A 20,263-nucleotide genomic window follows, 5' to 3' on the forward strand; every position below is an offset into this window, starting at 1 on the left:
TGTGATAAACTCAGGAGGGGCACATGGACTCCAGGTGTCATAGTTGGGGTTGTTTCATTGTGTCAGGGTGGCTCTCTGCACCATCCCCACATGTGATGGTGCTTCTCTGGGTATGTGGGGCTCAGTGAGCATCTGGGAAAAGTCAGGAGCAGAGCTCTGCACTGGCTGTGGAAGTGGACTACGCGTCAGTTTGGTCTATGTACCCAGATGATTTTCATCCACCTTGTGCAGTTATCCAAAGAAGCCTTTGATAATCAACACTGCTGTATATTATATATGAAAGATGTTAAGAAAGTAAATCCTAAGAGTTCTCATCACAAAGAAAAAAAATTTTTTTCTGTTTCTTTAATTTTGTGAGGTGAGATGACAGATGTTAGCTGAACTTACTGTGGTAATCATTTCATGATGCAGGTAAGTCAAACCATTATGCCGAACTCCTTAAACTTATACAGGGCTGTGTCAATTTTTATATTAATTAATTATTTATTTATTTATTTATTTATTTATTTATTTATTTGGCTGCATCAGGTCTTAGTTGCGGCATGCAGAATCCTTAGCTGCAGCATGTGAACTCTTAGTTGCAGCATGTGGGATCTAGTTCCCTTACCAGGGATCGAACCCAGGCCCCCTGCATTGGGAGCACTGAGTCTTAACCACTGGACCACCAGGGAAGTCCTGTTAATTATACCTTAATAAAACAGAAGAAAAAAAAGTTAAAGAGAAAAAAGTTAAAGTTAAAGAATAAGTGACAGAAAAAAAAACAAAAACAAAGAAGTCTTTGACTTTGACTTCATGCCTTCAAGTTTCTAAGGAACAGCTACCCATATTTAAAGTTTGGAACTCAGGTATATGAAGATGCAAAAGGCAGCAGAATTCAAGAACAGCTAACTCCAAGTCATATTAAACCTTTGGAAAAAGAAATCATGCAAAAACTTTAAAAAGAAAGCATTAGGGGCTTCCCTGGTTGCTCAGTGGTTAAGAATCTGCCTGCCAATGAAGGGTGCATGGGTTTAAGCCCTGGTCCGGGAGGATCCCACATGCCACAGAGCAACTAAGCCCATGTGCCACAACTATTGAGCCTGCGCTCTAGAGCCCACAAGCCACAACTACTGAAGCCCGCATGCCTAGAGCCTGTGTTCTGCAACAAGAGAAGCCACCACAATGAGAAGCCCACACACCACAATGAAGAGTAACCACCTGTCGTTGCATCTAGAGAAAGCCCGTGCACAGCAACAAAGACCAACAAGGCCAAAAATTAATTAATTAATTAATTAATTTAAAAAATTAAGAAAAAAGAAAGAATTAATAAAAGAGAGAAGAGTGAGGGAGAGAGATAACAATGTATGGAAAACCTTGCTCAGCTTATAAAATTTTTATGTTTGAAAGCTTCCAAAAGGCTAAGGATGGTTCATCATAGGCAAAGCTGATGACTGTAAGTGAAAACTGAAAAAATCTGCCCAGTCCCAAAAACAAGTATATATTCAACTTACTAAAGATAATATAATTCATTATGATAGTGGAATGAAACCTTCTGAAGAACAATTGCAGTTGGATGCAATGATCATATAAATTGCAAAATGAAACACCAAAGAAAAGGTGACACTGAGGGTGTTAAAATATAAGACTGAGTAATGTTCATAGTGGGTAGGATCAAGAAACCAATCAGGTTTAAACACCTGAATCTGTTGTAAAATTAGAAATAATAAAGTTGGTAAATTTTTATATTTAATTATTCAATTCCCTTTTCTTTAGCCATAAACTTCAGCCATTTTAACACATTTTGTATCAATATCTTGTTTTGGGAAACCCAAATAGTATAAGTACATGCTAAATTTATTTTGTGTCTCAGAACTAATTAGGATCGAATATAACAGTGAATCATTTTACCTTTTTTTTGTGTGTGTGGTACGTGGGCCTCTCACTGTTGTGGCCTCTCCCGTTGCGGAGCACAGGCTCTGGACGTGCAGGCTCAGCGGCCATGGCTCACGGACCCAGCCGCTACGTGGCACGTGGGATCCTCCCGGACCAGGGCACGAAGCCATGTCCCCTGCATCGGCAGGTGGACTCCCAACCACTGCGCCACCAGGGAAGCCCACATTTTACCTTTTGATAAAAGTAAATCAGACTGTGAACTTTGTTTATACTAGATGACTTGCATAGAAAAATTATTCTTATTTCCTTATATTATGGAAGCAGGAGTTTGCGTTCCTAAATTGACTCAAATTGTAGAAGCCACAGTGTTCTATAATATGATTGTATAATTAAAAAAAAAACAAGCAGACTAATCTAGGTAAATTCTACTTCTTACATATAATTCATATTATATTCAGAGTTGATGGTTGTACATGAGATTGCTGGTTTCTGCTGCAATACTTCATAAAAGGAACTAAGACATCTGCAAACTCTTTTCTCATTGTCTTTTCTTTTTCCTAAAGTAAAAATAAAAAGTTATGTGAAAATTGCAAACTTTGCTTGAAACAAAAACAGATAAACCTGAGAACATTCTTAGGATACCATTGATCCATTCCTCTTTAAGCTTAATGGAACAATTTGATAGAAAAAAGATATACCTGATATATCTTAGATAGACAGCTTACATATACTCTCTTAATTCCTATAGGGTGCTTTTTGCTTATTGGTTGATTGACAAGTCAGAGATGATGCATGTTTCTTACAGAAAATTAGTTATGGTTCCTAGATAAGATTACCTATCAAGGAAAAGGCATGTTTAAAGAGCAATTGCAAATTTCTAAATCAGGGGTCCCCAACCTCCAGGCTGCAGACTAGTACCTGTTAGGAACTGGACCACACAGCAGGAGGTGAGCTGCAGGAAAGCGGGCAAAGCTCCATCTGCTGCTCCCCATCGCTCGCATTACCGCCTGAACCATCCCCCACACCTCCAGCTCCGTGGAAAAATTGTCTTCCACAAAACTGGTCCCTGGTGCCAAAAAATGTTGGGGTCCTCTACTCTAAATGACCTAAGAGATCTTCCCCTCTATTGATATTTATAATATAAATAAAATATATTATAATTACAGTAAAAATATTTTAAATATTTTAAAAACACAAAATTTATCTCTTAAATTAACTCATTTGTCTCATAAAATTGTCTGTGTATATCCAGTTGCAATGTTGTTCTATTATTAAATCTTCAATCATCACAAACCAATATTAATATCCCAAATTTTCACCTTATTCAGATTACCTGAGAAATTAAAGAGGCACTGGATACTTGTACAAGTTTTCATATTATGTTTAGTGTCCAACCTAAATTTTTATGACAGAAAAAAGTACTGTAAGTTTTTCAGTGATTAATTTCATGTTACAAGGTATGGTTGAAATTTAATGATATTTCCACAAGAATCTAATTATATAAGTTATTAAACAGAAGCAAGATTTAAATATTTACTCTACAGTGAGATGATAGAGTAATGATATTAAACATGTTTTGAGTTTTCAAATTGATAGTAGAAAAGTTTACCCCTAGATAACAGTTCCAGAATTTTACTGGGTTTTCAGGATCAGCATAAACAACTACCTAGTTCAAATGGCTGTGAGATAACAACTGAGAGTGAGAATATTTTTCTCCCCTCTCCCAGATCTTTCATTTGTCATTTGCAAATAATGTATCTCTTTCGGAAGAAGATCATTGATGAGGTCATTTGAACTTGACATACAGTACCAAAATTGTCTAAAAAACCACAGTTATAAAATTTGAATATATATTCGGGGTAATATTCTTCCCTCAAGTTAAAGTTTTCAGCATGTATAAAGTATCACATTTTATGATCTTAAATTATACATGTTCCAAAATTTTGTTTTTAGGTAGATTTTTAAATAATTGAATGTATTTTTCCATACAAGTTGTAAGAACTTATTTTTAAGGAAGAAAATAAATGTAGATAACAACACCATCTCAGAAATGTCAACAAAAAATAATCAAAAGGATTGGAAAGAAAAATGTAATAGTTTATGCTGAATAGTAGTTCTGGAGGGAAAACATGTTTAACTAGAAAATGATAAAGAAGATGTTTGTGAAGGATATGGTGTTACATTTCCAAGCACATTAACAGCTAATTTCTGTGGTTCTCCCTTTACGATTTTAAATTCAAAATGACTATTAGATACACGCACACATGTACACATGGCCCATGCACATTAGTAGATACATACATCCTTCTTAAATCTATCCACTAAAAGAGTCTAAAGCAATGATATCCTCAGGACTACTTGAAGTAATGACTGATTCTGGGGCTGGTATAGGCAGAGTTAAATATGAGCCTTGAACATCTTTTGGTGCCAAAAAGTAAAGAAAGCTCAGAAAATTATAGAGATATATAAGGACACAGAAGTCAGATTGAAGGGGAACCACGGGCCAAATTCGGGACAATTTGATTATCAAATTCAGACTGTGACAAATGAATTTAACTGTAATACAAATGTAGGACATAACCTCTCTGAATTAGGTACAGTAAAAGGAGCTACCTAAATAACTTTGAAAAACAATATTTTGACCAGAAACTGTAAGGCTAAAGACAAAAGAACTGTGCATAAACATTGTACTCTAGTTCGCAAATATGTTTCTCACTGGAGTATAGTTTAACAATTCTGAAAGTAGGTCTATACTAGGGATGAACAAATAGGTAAATTAATGTTAGATTATGAGAGCCAGATTTCTTCTCAGTGTCAGAGAAAGAAATTACAATCAACTGGAAAAGTCTAGAATGAACCATTTGATACCAGGTTAGAGTTCAGACATCAATATGAACCCATGTTTAGTTTTACAGATAAATAGATAATAAACAGATGATTATAAACTATGTGAATACACTGATTAATATACATTCATATATTCCCCAGCACTGCTCACTAGAAGCAAGGCTACACCAATAATACCCTAGACACCTGTACCCAGTTCTTGGTTTCTAATATCATACTCAATAAAAAGAGAAATGGCTTTTCTAGGACTGGGGAAGGGGAAATACAAGATGAGCATGGAGCACCTTTAACATAAGAAAGTAAATAAATGCTCAAAAAACAAGAGGATAGATGTGAAAAGTACATTCGAGCCTATCTGAAAAATCTCCCATTAACAAAAGCTAGAACAATTTGGACAACACAATAAATACCATACTATTGGATCATAATCCAAAGTATAAAATAAACATACAAGAATTCATACTGATACATATAAATAATTGAATGAATAAATAAAAGAGGGAGTCGAAGAATTCCCCCTCATAGAAGAATTACAAATAATATGTAGATATTGTCCTCTAGGAGATGGAGGTTAATCTCCTCTCTCCTTGAGTGTGGGCTGGATTTAGTGACTCACCTCCAAGCAACAGAGTATGGAAAGGGAAATATAGTAACTTTACAGTGCAGAGACCTGGTTGACACAATATTAACCAAGTGATTCAAGGTTAACATTATCAGTGATAAATTATGCTGATAGCATATATTCCCTGACATAATGTGATACTGTTGCTATGTAAGAAATATTCTTGTTTTTAGGCAATGCACGACTGATAATTCAGTGATAAGGGGGCATGATGTTAATCTACTATTACATGGTTCAGAAAAAATACACAAACACACCATATAAATGTGTTTGTGTGTGTATATATACACACAGAGAAAATGGTAAACATGGCAAGGGTTAAACAATTGGTGAATTGGGATGAAAGTTCTATTGAAATTCATTGTACTATTCTTGCAACTTTTCTGAAGTTTTAATTATTTCAAAATAAAAAGTTACAATGTAAATTAACAATATTTCTTATTACAGGATTAATATATTGTCATTGTAAAATAATGTTTGAGAAAAAAAGACCACATATTTAAAAACACAACAATCCCTGGGACTTCCATGGTGGTCCAGTGGCTAAGACTCTGCTCTCCCAATGCAGGGGGGGCCGGGGTTCGATCCCTGGTCAGGGGACTAGATCCCACATGCATGCCGCAACTAAGAATTGGCATGACACAACTGAAGATCCCGCGCCTGTCAACAAAGATCCCAAGTGCAGCGACAAAGACCAGGAGCAGCCAAATAAATAAATACATAAATATTAAGTAAATAAATAAATACTGTACTTGGTACAGTTACTCCTTAAGAAAAAACACACACACACAATAATCCCACCAATAGGTTATGAACATTTCATGTTTTTAAAACCATGTATATTTTTTAAAGGAACTATACGAGAGAAATTGATATTTTAACCTGCTTTTTTCCCTTGGTATATTGTAAACATTTTGTCATATCATTATAGTTATACCATTTTAATGGCTGAGTGGGATTTCATTGTAGAGTTATTTAACCAATTCTCTAATCATTTTCAGGTTATTGATATTTCAGTATAATAGCCAACACTGACATGAAACATATTTGTAGCTAAATCTTTTCCCACATGCATAAATATTTTCTGAATATAATTTTCTAGCAGCTATCCATTTTATTAAATAATAGTAAGTATAATTATTAGTTGTATATATACATAGAAAAGTATTCCAACAAAACCTAGAGTATAGAAAGATTCCAACCTTAAGTCCATTCTGTGGATGTCATGATCATACATATATTCTGTTTTTAGTTCTTCCAGTGGTTCCATTATAACTTTTTAAAATATTTTTAAAAATTTTTGACCACACCACCTGGCTTGTGGGATCTTAGTTCCCCGACCAGGGATTCAACCTGGGCCCTCAGCAGTGAGAGCGTGGAGTCCTAACCACTGGACTGCGAGGAAATTCTCCATTATAACTTTAAATCATAGAGCCCTGTTTCTTTATGTATTTATTCCCAGCTGTGAAAAGTGAGGGAATTAGTGTGCTTAAACCACCATTTACCTTTCTTCTCCCTCTCTACCTTCAAAACTATGTTATAATCTTGGGTTATTATCATTCAGCATGGACCTAATACCAGACACTACGTAAAGAGAAGGGTCAGAGAAGGAATAAATGAAAGTAAAATAAAAATATTTTATTTTTCTTATTCTTAATCGAGCTAATAGACAACTATTTTAAAGTAATAATAGCAACAATGTATTGGGCAATTATCATTTTTAAATAAGTAAGATGAATGATATCAATGTTATAAGAGTGGGAGAGACGACTTGAGAATACTCTGTTATAAGGTACCTGCACTGTCCATGAAGCATTATAGTGTTACGTGAAGATGTTCTTAGATTTGTTGTAAATGTATATTGCAAACTCTAGGGTAACCACTAAAAACTTTTTAAGAGTATAATTGTTATGTTAAGAGAAGGGAGAAAATGGAATCATAAAAGACTCAGTTAATACTAGAGAAGACAGAAAAATGGGAAGCAGAAAAGAAACAAAGAACAAGGGCGATGAATAGAAAGTTACCAATTTGTCTCCCATGTGCTCAGAAACAAAACTATCTGGTACTACGGTGGTGGAAGATTTGCCATCTTTTCTATTTGGATCACTATGGTCACCAGATGCTAAGGATTCTGATACTTAGATGCTGTCCCTGCTCCTACTGGTGATCAGGAGAGTGAAAAGAATGTATTATATTCAGTTATGTGTATGGTTTTGTTTGTTTGTTTGTTTGTTTATTTATTTTTGGCTGTGTTGGATCTTCATTTCTGTGCGAGGGCTTTCTCTAGTTGTGGCAAGCAAGGGTCACTCTTCATCGCGGTGCGTGGGCCTCTCACTATCGTGGCCTCTCTTGTTGCATAGCCCAGGCTCCAGACACACAGGCTCAGTAGTTGTGGCTCATGGGCCTAGTTGCTCCACGGCATATGAGATCTTCCCAGACCAGGGCTCAAACCCATGTGCCCTGCATTAGCAGGCAGATTCTCAACCACTGTGCCGCCAGGGAAGCTCAGTTATGTGTATCTTAAAGCAACGCTGTCATGAGCTCCTTGCATCTTACAGGAGTTTTAATAAAACACTCCTCTCAGATTTTATTCCCCAACACTTCTCTCAGGACAAAGTAATGAATCCATGGAAACTGGGCCAAAAGATTGTCTCAATGACAGACACATTCCTTCACTCAGAATCACTGTCCCTTTTTTCTCTTCCTGAGATAGTATCCTTAAATAGAACTCCACTTATTCTGAGAAGTTATTATGCATGCAACACATGATGGGAAGGACTGGTGAGCAACAGTGAATACAAACCCAGTTCCTGCCATCAATATGTTGACATTCTAGTAGAAAAGGTAGGGGACAAAAATCGACAATTACAACATAGTATAATAAGTGCTATGACAGAGAGGAATATATGACTATAGATGCACAGGGTAAAAGTACTTAACCTAGACTGGAAGGGCTAATGAGAAAAGATATGATGACCAAGATAGGTTGTGAAAGATGGGAAAGGGTTAGTTAGGTGAAGAAATATGCTGCAGACAATGTGAATCACATATGCAGAAACAGGGAGTTGGAAGAGAGCCTGACATTTTCAGGGCTGTGCTGGCACTCTCAGGGTAATTTCTTTTCCAGAAGGCTCCTTGCTTCCTTTTACAATATGACCTCTGTCTGGGCCTGCACCTCAATCCACCAGACATCCAGGGACTTTTCTTAAACTGAGGATTAATAGTTAAAGTGCAAGATGGAATCGTGTCTGAGTAAAACTCAATGACATTGTTAAAAAGAGAATGTGAAAGGTAAAATAAGGAGAAGAAAAGAGATAAAACCTAACTTCCTTCCCCCACAAAATGTCAGGAGGTACCATATTCCAGGTATTTTGTTGGCTCTGGGCCAATAAGTAGAGTGGGGAGATGGTATTCAATCCACCATGCCAAGCAGAAATTTGTACTAACATATTTGTGATTTGTGAGAGATGCCAATACCTGTCAAATTAAAATATGAGAAAACACAAGCCTTTGTCAGAAACTGACTAAAATGACAGGTGCTAGCTTTCCTAATATGACCCAATCCAGTGAATTCTCATTCTTTGCTGCAAAACAACTGCAGAAATTATCTAATGTCCCGTGTTAGTCTTGGTCATTCTGCTGGCCTAACATGCAGGACGTTTGCCAGGAAGAAGAGGGTCAGTTGTGTTTTTGAGGCCCATACTTTGGGGTCCCACATTTTGGTATCCTCAGAAAATCTAGCTAATTTATCTTCAATTGCCTTTCACCTTCATACAGTGTCCTACCTTAAGTTGAGAGATCAGCCAGTCATCTCTAAGCAACCATAGATGTCAAAATCAATCAGATCTCATCCTACAAACAAGTTAAACAAGTTGCAAAAGCTTGAGATTTCATCCTCACAGTATGTAAACGTAGCAATAAATTGTGTACTTAGCATGCCAAGACAGAGGATAAAATGAAAATAATTGGTCATCTAAAGTTCTCTCTGCAATGGGGGGCTGAATCTCAAAGAAAATAATTTTTTAAAGCATGAGTGAAAATGCTTATTCTTAACTCCTTGCCTTTCATTCCTATTCTGCTCCTTCTTGATCAAGATTATTAAATCAATAAAATTTTTTTAAACTCTTACCTTGAGTTCATAAACATTATTATCTCTAGCTTCCCATCTCACTTTTCCCCTGGATTCAGTCCAGTAGAGAAAAGTGTCTTCATCTGTTGCTTAAACCACAGCAAGCCCAATTCTCCTTCATGGCATTTCTTTTCTTTTGCATTAAGTTCAGTTGGTTTACTAGGAAATAATTTCTTTCCTCAACATTACCCTTTGAACTAAATAAAGGTATTGAGTAGATGTGGTTTCTAGATTTGGTACCAGAAAATATTTATGTGGAGAAAAGTTGAAAATAATAGATAACTCCAGAAATTATTCATTTATGTCAAGTTTTACATCTGTTAAGAGCCTTTGCCCCAAACCTTTGGATTTAAAAACACCTTTTTTGTTTTCAGAAAGTTTAAGAATCTAAGGTAACATATAGAAGAATACATAAGTAAGAATATTTAATAAAAATAGATTGTGAAATAGTAGACTGAGCTCTAAAAGGTCCTAGATAATAAAACCTATTCTGAAATTAAAATAACTTTTATGATGCCATTATAACACAACACTAGACACAGTTCAATAAAACAGATTTGATGGACCAGAACTGACTCTATTATATGTAAATTATAATATAATATGGGAAGCATCAAATCAATTAGAAACAGATGGGCAGTTTAAAAAACTGTGTTGGTCAAAATATTCAATGTCATAGAAAGTTGGGAAGAGACGGTTAGAGACTGAAGAGACACAACAAAATGCAACATATGGACTTTGTTTTGTCTCAAATGCAAAGAAATCAATTGTAAAAAGACAACCATGAGCTATGGACTGAGTACTAGTCAATATTAAGAAATTATTTTTAATTTTGTTACATGTGATAAATGCATGGTAATTATATTTTGAAAAAAGGAGGTGTCTTTCTCAGGTAGAAAAGCATACTCGATTATTTACAGGTGAAATGACCAGATACCTGGGATTTGTTTTAAAATATTCAAGATTAAAAAAGAAAAAAAGAGTGAAGGAGAAATGAAATAAGAAAGACAAAATAATCATTGGGAAAGTATGGGGATTCACTATATGATTTTTGCTACTTTCAAGTAGTTTTGAAAATTTCTGTAAAAAAGTTTTTCTAAAAAAACGCTGGAATCATTTCTTCAAATAAATCTCACATTGAAACAAAGCAGAGTGTTTTGCTGAAGGAAGAGAGAGAAGAGAGCTACAAACTCCTGCTCTTGACCCTTTCCCAGGAGAGTCCCTGAAATGTCTCTGTGGAACATGGTGTGAGAATGGCAGCATCTGGTTCAACTCCCTCAGCTGATAGACAGCAGAGCTCTCTCCAAGCACCACAGTGTCCGAGTTGACTCTTCCCATCCCATAGCTGATCTTTCTATAGGAGTACTCACCTTCCTGCACAAACCCTTCTTCACCTGTCCAGGTAGGGATCTCCCTGTAGACACTCTGACTTCACCCCTTCCCTTGCTCTTAGTGCCTGAGAATTTGGTAAATATGTTATTCATCTTTTGATTTGTTGTCCTTATATGCAGAATATTTTATCATGGGACTAACCATAGTTTTCATCTTAATAAAGGATGCTTTTTTTTTTTTTTTTTTTGTGGTACGTGGGCCTCTCACTGTTGTGACCTCTCCAATTGCAGAGCACAGGCTCCGGACGCTCAGGCTCAGTGGCCATGGCTCACAGGCCCAGCTGCTCCGCGGCATGTGGGATCTTCCCGAACTGGGGCATGAACCTGTGTCCCCTGCATCGGCAGGCAGACTCTCAACCACTGCGCCACCAGGGAAGCCCCATAAAGGATGCTTTTGAAAAAGAAAATGGTGTAGAGGCAATCGGTCAACTACTCAGAAAAAAAATCAATAGATGCCTTAACATAAGTTCTACTCCAAAACTACAAGGGTAGTAAAAAGTCAAATGTAAAATAAAAAGCATAAAATGAACAGCTAAAATAAAATTGTGGTTAAATATCAAGGTAAAACATACCTAGGTAAAAGATAAGGTTTTCTAATCTTGAAAGTAAAAATCAAAATTTTTACTATACAAAGTCTAAAAACTTTCATCCCCAAAACATACAAATGTTTTAAGGGTTAAAATCATATAATAAGCTAGAAAAAGAGCCATAGCAAAAAAAAGACAAGTGGTCAAACATTTTATTATTTAAAAAAAGCTCTTAAAAACACTAAGATCACAGAAGAGCAAAAAGCTAAGGTCATAAATAGTCATTTCATATGAGAAAAATATCATAGGTATATCTACATAAATATCTATATTTTTCTTGTCACTAATAATTAATGTAATTGTAAGGTAAATGAGAATTTTTACCTACCAAAACAGCAATGTATCAAATATAGTTCTCACTCAGTTCAAAAATATCTCCAAAATATTCAAATCTTTGACTCTAATTCTTAGAATTTATCCTAAAGAAACAAATCTTATTAAAAAAATAAATTGTTCATTAAATGTTGCTTATCACAGTAAAAAGTTGAAAACAAGTTAAATGTTCAACAGTAGATGATTAGACAAATAATGATTCAAATGCTTAATGACATTGTAAAAGATTCTGTTAATGCAAAAATGTTTACATTTTAAGGTTAAGTCTAAAAAAATTAAAGGATGTAGATTTTAATGTAAAAATGGTCACTAATATTTTCAAATTAAAGGCTAACATTTTCATAGATTCAAAATAAAATCTATTTAGTCATTCTTTCCTTTGGATGTTGAGAATAAATGATTTTGTTCTTTCCTGTTTTTTGTTAACTTTTAAATTTCTCTCAAATTTTCTCTAATAAATACTCACTACTTTTATTATTTTGTTAAATATAATTTGGAAAAGGTGTGTGCTCTACTTGCAGTGTAAACAACTTTACACTGTGTGTTTATTAGGAAAGAATGACATAGAAGTTTGGCAGTCTGAGCTGTTCCTTGATCTTCATAGTGTTCTAGTATGTCATATTGAAATTTATCTTTTCCCTTAGTTATAGATCTTTGTATCAAGCAGCTAGCTAGGCAGAAAGTGAAAAGGAATTGCTGGGTGAAGATGAAATAAAGGTCTCTGGCAGAGCTACTGTTCTTCCGATAGCAAAATTCTTGGAGATTCTGAAAGGTAATGCCTCATATTATACTGAACCAAAAATTGCCATCATGATCAAGACATTTTCTATCATGAGCCTAACACAATGTCAATAATGTTAATAACCACATGCTGATCATGGAACATAGTGAAATATTTAAGATATGTTATTTAGGGGAAAAAGAGCATTCTGCCTACTAAAGTTTCTTCTTTTAATTTTAAAAACATGGCTAAAATATGCATACAAGTATTGCAGTATTATTTGTAATAATGGCAAATTGGGAAAAGACTGAAATGCCCGACAATAGAGGAATAATTAAATACAGTGCTGACTATTCATTCTTGTGGAATATTATATAACTATTAAAAATGAGGTAGGTCCATATACTTTGACATGGAAGTTTCTTGTAAAGAATAAATAAAATAATTCACAAGCTATATGTATACCTGTGTATAATTTGATTCTCTTTAGGGGGTGGGTTGGAAAGGGCCTTCACTTTTTTACATACTTCTGCCTTTGCATTTTTGTGATGAGAAGATGTTGCTTTTATAACTAAAGAAGAAGGAGAGGGAAAAGAAGAGGAGGAAGAGGAAGAGGAGGAGGAAGAATCAACAGTAAGAGGAGCAGCAACAGAGCAAGGAAGGAAGGAAAGAAGGAAGAAAAGAAGAAAGGAAAAAAGGAAGGAGAATTTGCAGCTGACACCACCAGATGGATATAGAGCCATTCTCTAGAGTTGGTCTTGACTATCCACAGAGGGTGTCACACAACAGCAGTGTCTTAGTGAAATCACTGTAGGCCACGGTATGGTTCTAAATTTTTATAGGTCAAATATCAGTTTACCAAGAGCTGATCTATTTCTGAAATTGAGGCCTGATGTTTTTTCCAAATATGAGGCAGATGTAAATACTAGGAAACCACTGCATACATTTATTATTAGAAATAGATGTAAATATTGGCCCAGAGCCTCACATTCTCTGATCAACCTCGTCCCCTCACTAACAAGGGCATTTGGGAGAGCAGAGCGGGCAAGGATGCAGATATGGTTGCAGAACTTAACTGGGCCACTTACTGCTACTGACTTTGGTCAAGTTTCTTAACCTCAGTTTACACATCTGTAAAAAGAAGATAATAATTATCTCTCAGGTTTGTTGTGCAGAAAAGCATATATGAATATACAGAGGAGGTAGTTTGATGAGCATAGAAAATGGGGGAAGAATTTGATGTGGATGGCTAGTTTCAACTTATATGTCTATTTCCCTAATGGAGGTATACCTGACTTAGAGCCAGAGAATTGTATCTGCTACAATTGCATTCATTAATTAGCAGTCAATATATTATTGCTTTGCCAGACAAAACACTAGGCACTAACAATACTGCAGAGAAAAAGAAAAAAAAAAAAAGGCTTCTGTTTTCATAGTGAGTCCCTGACTTACTATGGTTGGAGTTATGATTGTTTTACTTCATGATATGCATTCAGTAGAAACCATGCTTCAGAATTTGAATTTTGATCTTTTCCAAGTGAGCGATAGCAGTACAATGCTTCCTCATGATGCTGGGCAGCTGCAGTCAGCCATGCAATCACGAGAGCAAACCACCAATACATTTACAACAGTTCTGTACCCATACAGACATTCTGTTTTTCACTTTCATTACAGTAATCAATAAATTATGTGAGGTATTCAACACATTAATTGGCTTTGTGTAAAGATGACTTTGCCCAACTCTAGGCTAACGTAAGTGTTCTGAGCATGTTTAAGTTAGGCTAGGTTGTTCTGAGCGTGTTTAAGTTAGGCTAGGTTAAGCTATGATTTTCAGTAGATTAAGTATATTAAATACACTTTGACTTACAATGAGTTTATCAAGACGTAACCCCATCTTAAGCCAAGGAAGATCTGTATTAAGGAAGTCAAACACTAAACCATTCAGCCCACATTGTAAAGAAAAGAGCAAGGTGCCATGGGAGTATAAAATGGGCAGCCCCAGGAAATCAGAGAAAGGTCCCAGGAGGAAGCAACATTTCAGCTGAGAATTGAAGGGTGAGTAGGAGTTAGCTAAGTGAAAGATGTAAGAAATTAATAAACAGCAACCTCAATTAAATATAAAGTCAGAAGACTCTCACACCCAGCTCCAATAGCAGAGCCCAACAGGAAGAAGAAAGGCTCCTCTTCTTTTCTGACAACAGCTCAGCCAAGGAAAAGCCATGGACTCTTTGTTTACTACAGCCCTCCCAACTTCCTTTTCCCCTCTATAGAAGCATCCTCCTTCCTTTGCTGTGTGGGCCTTGCCTGTGGCTTCCTGTGGTTGCAGACCCCGAATTGCAATTCTCTGCTGATTGATCCCAAATAAACCCATTTTTTTCTGGAGAAATAACTAGTGGTCTATTAGCTTTAGGTCAACAAAGAGAAGGAGGAGTGTGACTCAGGCAGAAGGAACCATTTGTGCAAGGACCACAGGTGGGAAGAAACTGAGAGATTTGGAGGTACTAGGAAAAGTCGAGAACAGCTGTGACAGAGGGCTATGAAGAGCGATGAGACTGCAAAAAAGTCAGATCCAGCAGATCCAGTCTGCTTAGAGGCAGACTGAAGGATTGCAGTCATTATTTCCACAAAGACAAAAGGAGTCATTAAAGATTTCTAAACTGGAAATTCATGCGGTCTCCCTTCTCCATTCTTTTCCTTTATGTTAATAATACTCCTTTTAGCTGTCTTTGGTGGGGACACATTCTGACCCTTATTCTTTATAAGGTTAATATTTATTCATCAAATTCTCCGAGTTCTGAAAGTGACCATGTGTCCCTATCTCCTGTAAGAACTGAATTTATTTAAAGTATTCTCACCTTGTGTTCTTTTCATATTTGTAATGGTCTTAATTTTCTAGACCTCATGTATATCACCAAATGTGGTGTCAGACATTAAGGTTTGTTTTTCAATGGCTTCTGATTACACAAGTTGTCCTATCAGTGTTTTACTTATTACAGTTTTTTACAGAAGTAGAAAACACAGAGGTAATATTTTGACACTCAGAATTTGACCACGTTGGATTTTTTTTCCTAGCCATACTACTTTTCCCTTTGTTCATTTCCTTTGAAAGAAATTGTAGCCATTGGTTAATGCCTCCCATTTGTCAAGGACTGTCTTCTACACATCACTCACATCTCATTTAATCATCACAATAACGTTGCAGGAATGAATTTCTATTTTCTTTAGAGTTGGGGGACTGAGGCTCAGAGGTTATATATCTTGCTCATGTAAATAAATGACAAACACTTCCCCAAATAGTTTCAGTTTACCTGTGCTTCTGCGAACTTCAAAAGTTCCTAGAACCATCAATGTAAATTTTTTTTAAAAAGTATTCCTAGGGCTTCCCTGGTGGCGCAGTGGTTGAGAGTCCGCCTGCCGATGCAGGGGACACGGGTTCATGCCCCGGTCTGGGAAGATCCCACATGCCGTGGAGCGGCTGGGCCCGTGAGCCATGGCTGCTGAGCCTGCGCGTCCGGAGCCTGCGCTCTGCAACGGGAGAGGCCACAACAGTGAGAGGCCCACATACCGCAAAAAAAAAAAAAAGTATTCCTAGAGAGACTCAAAAAATTCATGTTTGAAATTATAGGCACTGAAGGAGGTGAGAGGAAGAGTATTCTACTCCTCAAACCTCTGGCCCACAAACAACTAAAAATATGCAAAATCTGATCATTGATGAAAAATACACATTACTTGCTATAAATGGAACTGAATGGTAAGAATAAAAGTGAGTACTCCACGTCCAAACCATCAATACAGCTTTGCCCTGACACATGGTTGTACTTATGGTTTGAGGAGATACTAAAAATAACAAGAAAGGGCAGAAGTCTTGTTTAAAGCAGCATCTTTTAAAAATGTGTAGCGTGCAAGGATGAACACAAGACCAAATCTTATTTAATGTGGTAAGAATTTTTTCAGACACCCTTTTCTTATAAATTTCTCATCTAGTTCCACTTACATCATTTTTGCTTGACGTATCATTTCACCACAGAGCACATTTTTATTGATTATCCAAGTTTTGTGAATACTTTTTAAGAGACAACAGAGTTTATGTCTCACAAATATTGGAAATTCCCCAGAAGTCCTGGGAATTTTGGAAAATCTTAAGACATTCATGTTTCTAATTCTTGAAAACATTTGCAGCTTTAATGTAATGTGGCTTTTAAAAACAGTGCCTGCTTTTTAAAGGTCATCTTGCATCTAACCACAAATTGAGAGGATTGTTCAAAATATTTTTTGAATGAAAAACAAAACCCTGTCTAAATACCTGAACCAATCAGATTATTTTTGTCATCACAAACTATGGGGTTAGCACTATGGTAGACTGATTCATAACAAATTTAAAGAGTGAAATTTTGTTTTAATAATTTATTTCCAAAGCTAAAATGCTGCTGTAAACAAGCAAAAAAGCGGTAAATTCCTTAGTCAACTAGCTAACTACACTTTTTTTCTCTTAGAACTACTCTTCTTTATCTTACAAGATTAGAATACTTTTATATGAACATATTCCCACACAGAAATCTTTCTCTAATTTGACGTTACTTATACCACATTATAGCTTTTTTAGTTCTTTTTCTCTCACACATAATAGCTATATATCATGTAGTTTAGAGGCATAGTTTGGCTATAATGCTGACTAAAAAGACTGGTCAAATGCCAAATGGTAGCCTGGTTCCCACATTTGCCACATTTGGAATTTTGGATAACAATCACCTACAGCTCTTACACTCTTGAATCTTAAAGTGTTGCAAGTCCTCTAGACAAGTGAGGATGAGAGTAAAAATGAAAATTAAACAAATTTTTTGATGGTTTCTGATGATACTCTTAATTACAAATGTTAAACTTCTGCTAGATTATTCCAGAGTTACTATCTAAATGTTTAACTTGCACTAGTTTGTTAAAAGGTAAATATTTAAGGGAACAAGGTATAAGGTATATATGGCAAAAGGAAGTATTTGATACAAAAAATCAACAAACAAAACCCAACAACAAAATTGTTCTAAATGTGTATAAGAAAAAGAAAGAAAGGAATTTGGTGGAAACTTTATATCACTGAAATTGTTTTAACTTCTACTGTAGATTCATGGTGGGAAACAAATTCCATAATTGAAACTCCAGCTATGGACAAAACCTGAGAGGAATAGAATGTATATATTATACTTTAAGCTATCACAAGTCAGAAAATTCTAGTGAGAGATTAGACTGAAGAAATAAAGAATGTGAAAATGGAGAAGAAATATGATTGAAAGTTCTAAACTGAAATAACTTCAAGAACATTATAATTTAGTGCATCTGATGTCATTTTTATTTTACAAGTTATGAATTATAAAATTATAAATTATATGATATTTCAAGTATACAGAAATAATATAACAGGAAAATATCTATTATACTTTTATATTAACCTTGAATTATAAATGACAGGATGCTGGATATAGTTACATTTAACTTCCAAATTACTCAGTCTCACTGAAATTTGAGACTCATGGTTCCCCCAAATATTTTTGAATTAACCTGCTCAAGGAAAGGCAGTCATTGACAAGCTTGGCTAAAATATGAAAAATTGTCTCAGAATAAACATTTTCTTTAACTAGCTCTCTGGTTGTGTCTACCTTTGAAAATGTCTTTATATAGGGAGTAGCTTGAATGATTAGAAATTAATATGTTAGCGAATTATAAAGGTCAATTTAATTCCAGTTGCTCTGAGTTGAGAAAAACTTGAATGTGAGCCGCAATCACATCAAAGTCTTCAAAAGCAATGGCCAGTTTATACTCTAGGACTCTGGGTGGAGTTGAGGCTTCAAGTAGTGTTTTAAAGAATCTCAAAATATACCCTTTACCCTCCAGAGTTCTTTGAGTTAACCTCAATTGAAGTTGTTTTCTCACAGGCTTAAGGTTAGTTTAAATTTTTTCAGGGAAGGGTTTCTAAATTAGTTAACTGTGTTCAGAATTAATAAATATACCTGAATATATGAAATATATAACTCTGACCCACGCTTTTCAAAGCAGAAGGCAGGCTTACATTTCTCTCCATTTACTTTTAAAATAAAATAACCCTCATGGTTTCTGTTACCATAGCAACTAAAAGCTCTCTTACTGTCTATACTAATTCTGATGAACAGTTTTGTAAAAAGTAACTGACTAAGAGATTCCAGCACAAATACCCCCCAGGCTCCATTTCATTCCATGTCCTGTAGGGACAGATGGTTCATTACATTAAATAAGACCTGAGACCAGGGTTGGCTTTCTAAAGTGGGTGCCTCTTGAGACAGATTTTATATTCAACAGGAAAGTGTGTGGGCATTGAAATTACTCTACACGTCACAGCCCAAATAAGCATTAGGTCATTTGAGAGAAACATCCGGAGACCAGAAGAAATAATCTGACTTAAAATTTCAACATTTTGAAGACCAGGAAACAAATGCAAAATTTTTCCTCCAAATTTGCTTTCTTCTTTATGTGATATTCTTGTTACTCTCCTGTCCTTGAAGCAAAGTTCCACTTCTGCTCTTGAGTTCTGAAAATTGCCAGCTGCAAATTCTGACATGCCAAGGGCTCAGCTATATTTGCCCAACCAAGAAAAGGTAAAAACAGAATCTTGGAGCCAGTAAAGATTATAAACATGTTTCTATACTTTTGGTGTACTGTTTATAAAAAGAACCCACTTTAAGACTTTAATAAGCCCCCAAACTTCATTATTTTGTTCTCCCTCCAAGTACAAAGCACAGATGTTTTGACATGTTGGAATTTGAAGTTTGGAATTTTTAGGAGAGCCAGTGTGTGGGCAAGGACCTAGCACCCTGGGCAGGTAGAGGTTCAGCAAGTTTCTCAAAATAAGGTGAAAGAATATCCCATGGCCCAGAAGCTTCGTTTGGACCCACAGGGGCTAGGATGATAATGCACTGAACCAAAAGAGCTCACTAGACTTCTCCCCAATATTTAAGGACTTTAGACAATCCTACCACTTTTAATAATAGGTAGCATAAGTTTGTGCATGAAATTCTGAAGTAAAATGATGGTAATATAAAATATATGATTATCTAACAAGACTAGGTAATTTCATGTAAAAGCAGAGGCTTTGCTTAAATAAGTTTCCTATTGTTTACAGAGTAAGAGACACTATTATAAGACTATAAAAATGACCCTGAAGTTTCTCCTTCCTGTTTCTAACATGACCATCCTCTCCCCCATTTCCACCCAATATTAATTATTTTTCCCCAGCAGATTCTAGAACTGCACCTCCCAATTCAATAGCTATTAGCCACATACAGCTATTTAAGTTAAAATTAAAAGAATCCTTTTCTAAACAACCCTCAGAATAGGAGAAAATATTTGCAAATGAATCAATGGACAAAGGATTAATCTCCAAAATATATAAACAGCTCATGCAATTCAATAGTAAAAAAACAAACCAATCAAAAAACGGGCAGAAGGCCTAAATAGACATTTCTCCAAAGACATATAGATGGCCAAGAGGCACATGAAAAGCTACTCAACATCACTAATCATTAGAGAAATGCAAATCAAAACTACAGTGAGGTATCACCTCACACAAGTTAGAGTGGGCATCATCAGAAAATCTACAAACAACAAATGCTAGAGATGGTGTAGGGAAAAGGGAACCCTGTTGCACTGTTGGTGGGAATGTAAATTGATACAGTCACTATGGAGAACAGTACGAAGTTTCCTTAAAAAACTAAAAATAGAATTACCATATGACCCAGC

This window comes from Mesoplodon densirostris, chromosome 12, assembly GCF_025265405.1.
Source record: "Mesoplodon densirostris isolate mMesDen1 chromosome 12, mMesDen1 primary haplotype, whole genome shotgun sequence".
NCBI lineage: Eukaryota > Metazoa > Chordata > Mammalia > Artiodactyla > Ziphiidae > Mesoplodon > Mesoplodon densirostris.